We start from the raw sequence: 8227 nt of genomic DNA, 5'->3' as shown, positions 1-8227 counted from the left end.
GCTGATTCCAAGCCGGGGCCAGGGCCTTGCTCTAGGTTGGTCTCCGGCAGCAGTGCAGGGGCCCAAGGAACTGGGCCAGCCTCTGCTGCTTTGTGAAGTGTCATGTGATGCAGAGCCAGTGTGAAAGTAGGACAGGGGCACTGAACTCAAAAGCAGGTATTTGAAGGTTGGCACATTGTTCTCCTTCAAAATATCCTGTCTGGGAGTCCCTTAGGGAGGTCAGCCGGAGGAACCGGGTCAAAACCGTGGACTCCCTGCCATGACATTCAGGATGTGGGAGATCCTTTGTCATGTGGAGGTGTCGACTGCATTTTCACGGAGGATATGACGCCTCCCGGGTTTGTGCGTAAAATTTTGAGAGATAGCAAGAAGGAAGGGCGTGTCAGCAAGGGTGAAGGCAACCTGGGCATGGACTTCTTGTTACGGCCCGCCGTGCGAGTAAAGGGGGACACGGCGAGGGTCCGAGGGATTGAGGCACCAACTGGAGACCAGTGATGGTGGAAGTCTCTCGAAGCCTCTCAGAGGCTTCCCTTTATTGCCTCTCTCTTGACCTTTCACCTACTTCTTGTTTACGCTTTACCCCACACCCTCATTAGCGCAGATTGGCTACAGCTGAGACCAGGTGCTTCTAGCCCCAAGCCCACGGCCTGTAGTGCTCGGCTTAAGGAGTGCTAGTCAACTCCTTAGCCCACAACACTTCTGACTAAATGAAGAACTGCCAGGGTGAACCCAGTGCACAGCGCTCATACAGTTACGGGCACGGCTGGGGGTGTTGTACTCCGGCGAGCCTGTGGCATGGTGGAAGTGGCGCTTGGGAAGAGGAGCTGGGCTGCGAGGTGGAGCAGGGCACGCACAGAGCCCACTGTCCTGACGTGGTCATTAGTGCGGCTGGGCTGTGGTGCTGGAGCAGGAGGAGCAGCTGAGCGCCGGCTGTGGGGCAAGCAAGAATGGCGTGTCCACAGGACCGCTGGATTGTGGGCCCATGAGCCTCCTCTCAGCGCTGTGGGTCCCAGAGCGAATTCCCAGCCTTCCTTGCTATCTTTGGAAAGACGGAACGCTGTGTGAGTTCAAGGAGAGCTATAACGGGGGCATGCCGTCTCTGTGTCCTGGCTGACGTTGAAGTGTCAGGATGAGAGGGGCGACGGTGGTCAGGTGTAAAGCCCCGGCGGATGTGAGGATGGGACTGTTTGCCACAGTGACTCTGCTCCTTGTTGCCACTCACTCCCAGAGTCAGGAGGATTCGCAGCGCCCCATTGAGCGGCAGCCTTGAGGAACCGGAATCCCGGTAATGCAGGCATGGAGCACTGGAAGACTTCCTGGGGCCTACACCTAGCTCCAAAGTGGGACGGTGCAGCGCTCCCTGCTGCGCCCCTACTCACCCCTGCTGGGAGACCAGCCCCTCTTCACACTCCCTCTGCATTCTCTGAGGTGCCCACATGTGTTAGAGGACTGTTCATTTTGTGGCACAATCGTGAGCTATCCTGATTATGTAGCAATGGAAACAAAGCGTTCCTATGCCTTAAACACCAGATTTTTTTTTTTTTTTAAAAAGTGTATGTATCTTCCATTCGCTGGTTTGCCTCCCTAATGCCCATACCAGGTGAAACTGGGCTATGCTGAAGCCAAGAGTGTGGAAGCCAGTCTTGGCTCTCCAACGTGGGCTCAGGAATCCAGGTACTTGACCCATCATCTGTTACCTCCCAGGGTGCACATGGGTAGAAGTGGAAATAGACATGCAACTTGATCCCGGGCACTCCACATGGAATACAGACATCCTAAGCATTTTTTCTCTTTTTATTCTTTAAAAAGTTTATTGATTTATTTGGACATCAGAGCTAGAGAGTGCGCGAGAGAGGGCACACTTCCTTCTGCTGGTTCATTCCCCAAATAGTTACACCAGCCAGAGATGGCTGGGCTGGGGTGAAGCCAGGAATCAGGAGCTTCTCCCAGGTCTCCTATGTTGGTGTAGCAGTTGGGCCAGCCTTCGCTGCTTTGTCAGGTGCCTTAGCAGGGAGCTGGATTGGAAGTGGAGCAGCTGGGGCTCATATGGGATGCTTGTTATGGACACCAGGTTTCTTATTGCCACCTGCTCCTCCCTCCCTAGTCACAGCAGGGAAGCACACACATAATTGGAAAACCCAGACACAACATTTTCTCTTGTCCTCTCTCCCTCCAGTCTTCTTTCCTTTTCTCTCTTATTAGCCTAGGGACCATCTATGCTTTAAAAGTGTTTCTGACAGGCTAAGGGAACCAGTGCGTATACCACAAGAAACTGGTAGGTTCCATCTTTTTAGCCACCTCCGGAACCCTGAGAATCCCTGGAACCTTCTAGTGTTAAGTGGAGGACTCCCTTGCCTCCCACAGCAGAGACACATCGCCTTGGCTCCATGGCTGCCAGCTCCACCAGGATTGGGACACTGGGCATTTCTTCAAAGGCTGAAAAAGATTTGCCTGCTCTCACTGACTGGTTTCTCTTATTCGGGTGTGAACATCTGTTTCAACTGCTGTCGCACGAGCATACCTGATGGCGGCAAGACAGATGGGAGCATGGATGACTTCTTCTGGCCTTGACACCTGCTGCGTTGAATAGTTGGGGTTAGAAGCCAGAAGGCTGGGATGACACAGCCCCGTAGTGTGAGCGCTGGGGATATGCATACTGTCCACTCAGAGTGCAAATGGGAATCGCCACCTTTCAAGGAGGAAGACGTGGCCCCCGGGAGTGGGTGACTGTCTCAAAGTCACACCGCTCCTGCGGGGCTGTCAGATGCAGTTAAACAGAATCTCAGAATCTTAGTAGCTTGTGATCGTAAAGCTTCCTCCTTATGCACACAAGCTCAAGGTCCCTGGAGGCTCTGCCTTGTCCACAAGCTGGGACTCAGGCACACACTATGTGAGCACTGCTGGTATCCTGGGAACATGGCAAAGTGGCTGCCAGTGGCACGTTCCTGCTGCTCCTGCTGCGGCCAGAGCCATCACATGGTCACTGCTAACCTCCAGCAGGTGCCAAAGCACGAACTCACCATGTGAACAGCAGAGAAGGAACGTTTCTGGGCAGCCGACACGACCACCGCAGCGACAGAGGAAGGATCTAATAAGAAAAGCATTTTGTGCGTTGCCTCCCTTGTGAGTTTCCACTTGCTGAGGCCTGAATGTTCCATAGGTGGTATTTCTGGTTCTCACAGCAGCCCGGTATCTAGATAGTATTATTACGTTTTTTTTAATTGCACAGAGACCATTACTGAAGGCTAGGAAAGTCGTCTTTAAAAATTTTAGAATTTTTATGTGTTTATTGAGAGAGATACAGAGATCTTCTGGTTCGTTCCCCTGACGCTCGCAACATGTAGGGCTGGCTGAGGCCAGAGCCAGAACCCGGGTCTCAATCTAAGTCTCCATGGGTGGCAGGGCTCAAGCACTGGAGCAGCCACCTGGCCTGGTACGCATTTTTGCGAAGCTGGAATCGGAGCAGGGCAGGCCTGAACTCTGGCAGCTGACACTGGATACAGGCGTCCTCCACGTGGCTGCCCAGCCCCTGCTAAGGTCTTCCAGGAGCCTGGGCCAGATGTCACAGGGTGTAAGAAGACACCTGCGCAACCGCAGGTCAGTGTGACCTGCATCTTCCTGTCTGATGGCTGAGAATTCCCAGTGCCACGGGCATCACTTCAGTTCCACAGGCGCTCTCAGCAGAGGACAGCTTGGCTCTTGCCATGGATTGCATAGTCTTCATCACCTTTGTGTAAACCCTCAGATAAGTCAAGGAAGCAGAAGGCTGATGAGCCACCACAAGGAAATGTCTAGGGAGAGTGGCTGCTCATTTTGCAAACATCGCTCCCTACATGCCTTTACTTTGCTTCTTCACATATTAGTGTGTGTGTGTGTGTGTTTTTTAAAGATTTATTTTATTTTTTATTGGAAAGGCAGATATACAGAGAGGAGGAGAGATGGAGAGGAAGATCTTCTGTCCGATGATTCACTCCCCAAGCGGCCGCAACGGCTGAAGCCAGGAGCCTCTTCCGGGTCTCCCACGCAGGTGCAGGGTCCCAAAGCTTTGGGCTGTCCCCAACTGCTTTCCCGGGCCCCAAGCAGGGAGCTGGATGGGAAGCAGAGCTGCCGGGATTAGAACCGGCGCCCATATGGGATCCTGGTCGTGCAAGGCAAGGACCTTAACCACTGCGCCATTGTGCCGGGCCCATTGGTGATTATTTTATTGCAAAGGTAGGTTTACGGGGAGAAAAGATCCTCCATCTGCTGGTTCACTCTCCCAGTGGCTACAACGGCTGAAGCTCAGCTGATTCGAAGGCAGGAGTCAGGAGCCTCATCTGGGTCTCCCATGCGGGTGCAGGGTCCCAAGGCTTTGGGCCATCTTCTCCTGTTTTCTCAGGCCATAAGCAGGGAGCGGGATGGGAAGGGGAGCAGGTGGGACACAAACTGGCGCCCACAGAGGATCCCCGAATATGCAAGGGGAAGGTTTAGCTATTGAGCCATCGTGCTGGGCCCACTTATCAATATTTTATGAGCATTTTCCAATGAAGACATGGCTTTTCTTTTTTACTGATTATGTAATATTCCATTGAATGCCTCTGCTGCAATTTATTAGAAATTGTCTTGTTGTTTTCACCAAGGCCGTTTTCAGTGTGTCTCTGTCCTCTTGTTATTTTGATTTCCGTTTCTTTATAATGCTGTCTCTTCTGGTGTTCTGGGCCACTGCAGGAGATCGGCAAGGAGGCGCAGGGTCTTTGTCAGAAACTTTTAATCAGAACTTTGGTTCTATCGGCACCCCCCCCCCTCCTTCCATACACTCCCTGAAATGCTGTGAGGCTGTTCTGCCCCCAGAGCCTTGGCCAGGGCTCCCCCGCCTCCTCTTGAAATTTCCCTATAAACCATCCTCTTTTTCACACTTGCTGTCTTTCTGGTTGACGCTCCTGCAGTACGTCTTGTAAATCTGCATGTCTGAATCCAGAATAGCTACACAGGACACCTTGTGAGGTGCCCAGAGCCTGGCTGCTTGCTACCCCCCCACCCCCCACCGCCAGCAGGGGCGCCAATGCCAGCCTTGCTGACTTCCTTCTCCGTGGCCCCACCCCTTTGCTCTGGATCGTTCTCTCCCCTGTGATTGGACCCAGGCAAAAATCCACCCAGCACCCAGCACCCAGCACCCAGCACCCAGGGGCTGTTAGAGCCAACAAATTGCCTTGGTGCCCAGCCCCTGGGAAGCTGCTGCGCTGGAGGCCAGATGGGAGCTGCCCCGGTCGGAGGGGAGTGCTAGGCGGGAGTTTCTCGTTTTCCTCCCTCCAAGTCGAGCTCCTGAGCCAGGATTCATGCTGCTCCCGATTTTGCCCCAAAGGGGCCTCGGCCGATCTTTGCCCCAAACTAGCGTCGTGCAAGTGGCGCAGGGCCCCGGGGTGCACTCCAGGCGCAGGTCCAAATCCACCACCGCCTGCGTTTCCAGGAGCCTAGTCTACTTTCCACATTTTTCCTCCCTGAAATAGATGCACACTCGCCTCCAGATTTAGAAGTAAATGGTTATTTCACGAAAGCCTGGAAAATATGACTTTTTTTTTTCCAGAAATGGTTTTGCTCACTCATAGATCTACAAGGTTTCTGGCGACTGAAGGCCGCGCGGCTTTCAGGGATCCTAACTGGCTCCATTTCCTCGCCCCACACCTCGGCCCGCAGGCCCCGCCGGGAGAGCAGAGGCCGGGCGCTCTGGTGCGCGCTCCTGCCGCGCTGCGCCCCGCTCCGCGCCCGACTCCGGCCCGCGTTTTGCCGCCCGCCCCTCGCCGAGCCCGAGGCTGGCGCCGCCGAGGCCGCCGCGGCCGGGGCGTGGGGAGCGCAGCGCGCAGGCGCGCCCGCGGGGAGGCCGGAACGCTCGCGCCGCCGCCCCGCCCGGAGCCGCCCGGAGCCGCCGGGGCCGGACCCCGCGCGCCCCGCAGGCCCGACCCGGCGCGCGCGGGGAGCCATGTTCTCGGGCCGCATCCGCGCCCCGCGGCCGGGAAGGCGCATTCCTGGCCGTCCCCGCCCGGCTGCGCCCGCTCCGCCCCCGCCCGGCTGCGCCCGCTCCGCCCCCGCCGCGTGTTTTCCGCCCCAGTAAAGAGCGTGCCACACAAATAGGCCTCGGACGCCCTTGGCCGAGCAGGCGGGAGGGCCATTTTCAGGGCGCGTCTCTGGGGCCGCCAAAAGTCTGGTTTTCTCCCCCAAAGTGGGAGGTTTGTAAGTGTGTGTGGTGCTGGGGGAGGCGGGGGGCCGCCCTCCAACTGCCCCACACGCCCGAATAGTTGTCAGGAAAATCAAACTGACGTCAGCCCGGCAGAGGAGATAGGTCTCTTTTGTTCTCGTCTTCCCTCTTCCCTCCCCCCTCACCCCGCCCTGGCGATCAAAGGCAAAAAGCATCTTTTTTTGGGGGGGGGTGTTGTGGGGGGAGTGCAGACAAAAAGAGAGAGGAGAAACAGCGAGGCCGAGAGCGAGCTTCCATTAGCGCTCGCGGCCGGCGCGGGGCGTGTTTAATGAACGCGCCAGGCCTTTTGATCCCCGGGCCCGGCGGGGCCCGGCAGGGCCGGAAGGTTAGCCGCGAATCCCGGGGCTCATCTGAAATTCGATCAGCAGAGGGGGCCCAGAAAAGAAAGGCATTTTAATGGGGATCGATAGAGGATCGTAGGTCTTGGAAAGCAATACGTGTGGGTGCAAAAACGCCGCAAGATGAAAAAACGAAATGTTCACGATGGTGTTTTTAAGAGGAGAGGGAAGGAGAGGGAGGAGGAGGAGGAGGAGGGGAAAATCCCTTAGCCATCTATTTTCTGTGTGTGTGGCTGCCAGAGAGGCAGTCAGCAGACCCACAGTTTGTGTAATGCTTCAAGCTACAGCGGGCAAATTTAAAGCTGTATGCTCGGAACAACATAATAAATACTTAGGGAGAATGCATTTCTGTTTCTAAGCGGGGCTCACTCATGCATTATACAGAACACCTAGGGCTGCGGGAGCGGATCGCTAGGGGACAAATAAGGTAAATGGTGAAGCAAGTTCTTAAAACTCCACTCTTGGGGCTTTTAGCAGCGCAAGCTGAGAATATCTGTATATTCTTAAATATGGTACAAACGGAATGCCCTTGAGAGATTCCATAGACTTAAATGACAGTTTTTAAAAAGTTTTTAAAAAGTTACAATTAAAAAAAACCCCAAGATTGGTAACTATGAGGTTGAGAATGGTTCCAAGAGGAGTTAACAGTGGTAAATAGTGTGTTGATTGGGTTACAGACTGGAAAATTATTGCCCTGTAGGTAGGGAAAGTGATCAAGAATGTGATAAAATGGTTGAGGGTTTTACGAGCATCCACTACATGCAGCGGGAAAGCAAAAAAGGCTTTTCGAAACCTACTCTGACACAACTGCCCAAACAGGCGTCCTGTTGCGTGGCTATTTGGGAAGGAATCGATGGTGGTTCCGTGTTTTTGCACTAAGCGAAGTTCCTTCATTTTGGCGAGGCAGTCTGGGAGCGTGGCGGTGGACTGGGGCTTCCGGTGGCCCGCAGGGTCTCCCCAGTGGGCTCCTGCGTGGTAGCTCTTAGTCTAAATTTCCTTATTCTCATTTTCTCCACCTCTCTTAAAGAACATGCACAAGCCATGCAACCATCAGTGCAGTTCCCCTCCAGTTTTCCCAGGACTGTGTTTAACTGCAGTAGTTTAGACACAAGAAAATCTGGTGAAATGAATGTGTTCTCTGTCAGCATTTTCATGAGATGATAAAATCCTCGAGGGCGGGGCTCGTAGGGGAGGCTTGTAGCTGGTGTAGTCTGTGTTTCCTTAGAACAAAACTTGGACTGTGGGCTGTGGGAGAGAGTTGTATGAATACCTTGGTGAGTGGCACGTGGATTTTGGAGAGGAAGGGGTGTTGCTGGGAGGCTCCTGTCAAGGGGTTTTGCTTGGATGACTTTCAGATGCCTTGTTTCTGAAATGTAGATTCTTGTGCCTACCCCTCAGGATTCACTTTTGTGAATGAAATAATTTAAGTCAACATATATATGTATATATGTACTATAATCAGTTATCTACTGTATAAAATATGTGTGATGCTATGTAAGTGAAACGCCTCTGTATCTGATTCTTTCTCCGGAGACTCCGGGCACGGTTGTCCTTGGGCGCACCCTGAATAGTCCTCTGAGCGGAAGAGGCGTTCTACCACTTTCAGGACCGACTGCTTCCGGCTGCTTCCACCTCTTCTCCTGCAGCGCTCGCTTTC

The sequence above is a fragment of the Ochotona curzoniae genome, unplaced genomic scaffold (genome assembly GCF_017591425.1).
Source record: "Ochotona curzoniae isolate NIBS_2020 unplaced genomic scaffold, NIBS_Ocur_1.0 scaffold_3890, whole genome shotgun sequence".
Taxonomy (NCBI): Eukaryota; Metazoa; Chordata; class Mammalia; order Lagomorpha; family Ochotonidae; genus Ochotona; species Ochotona curzoniae.
The sequence above is the reverse complement of the archived record's forward strand: the minus strand, read 5'-3'. Positions refer to the sequence as shown.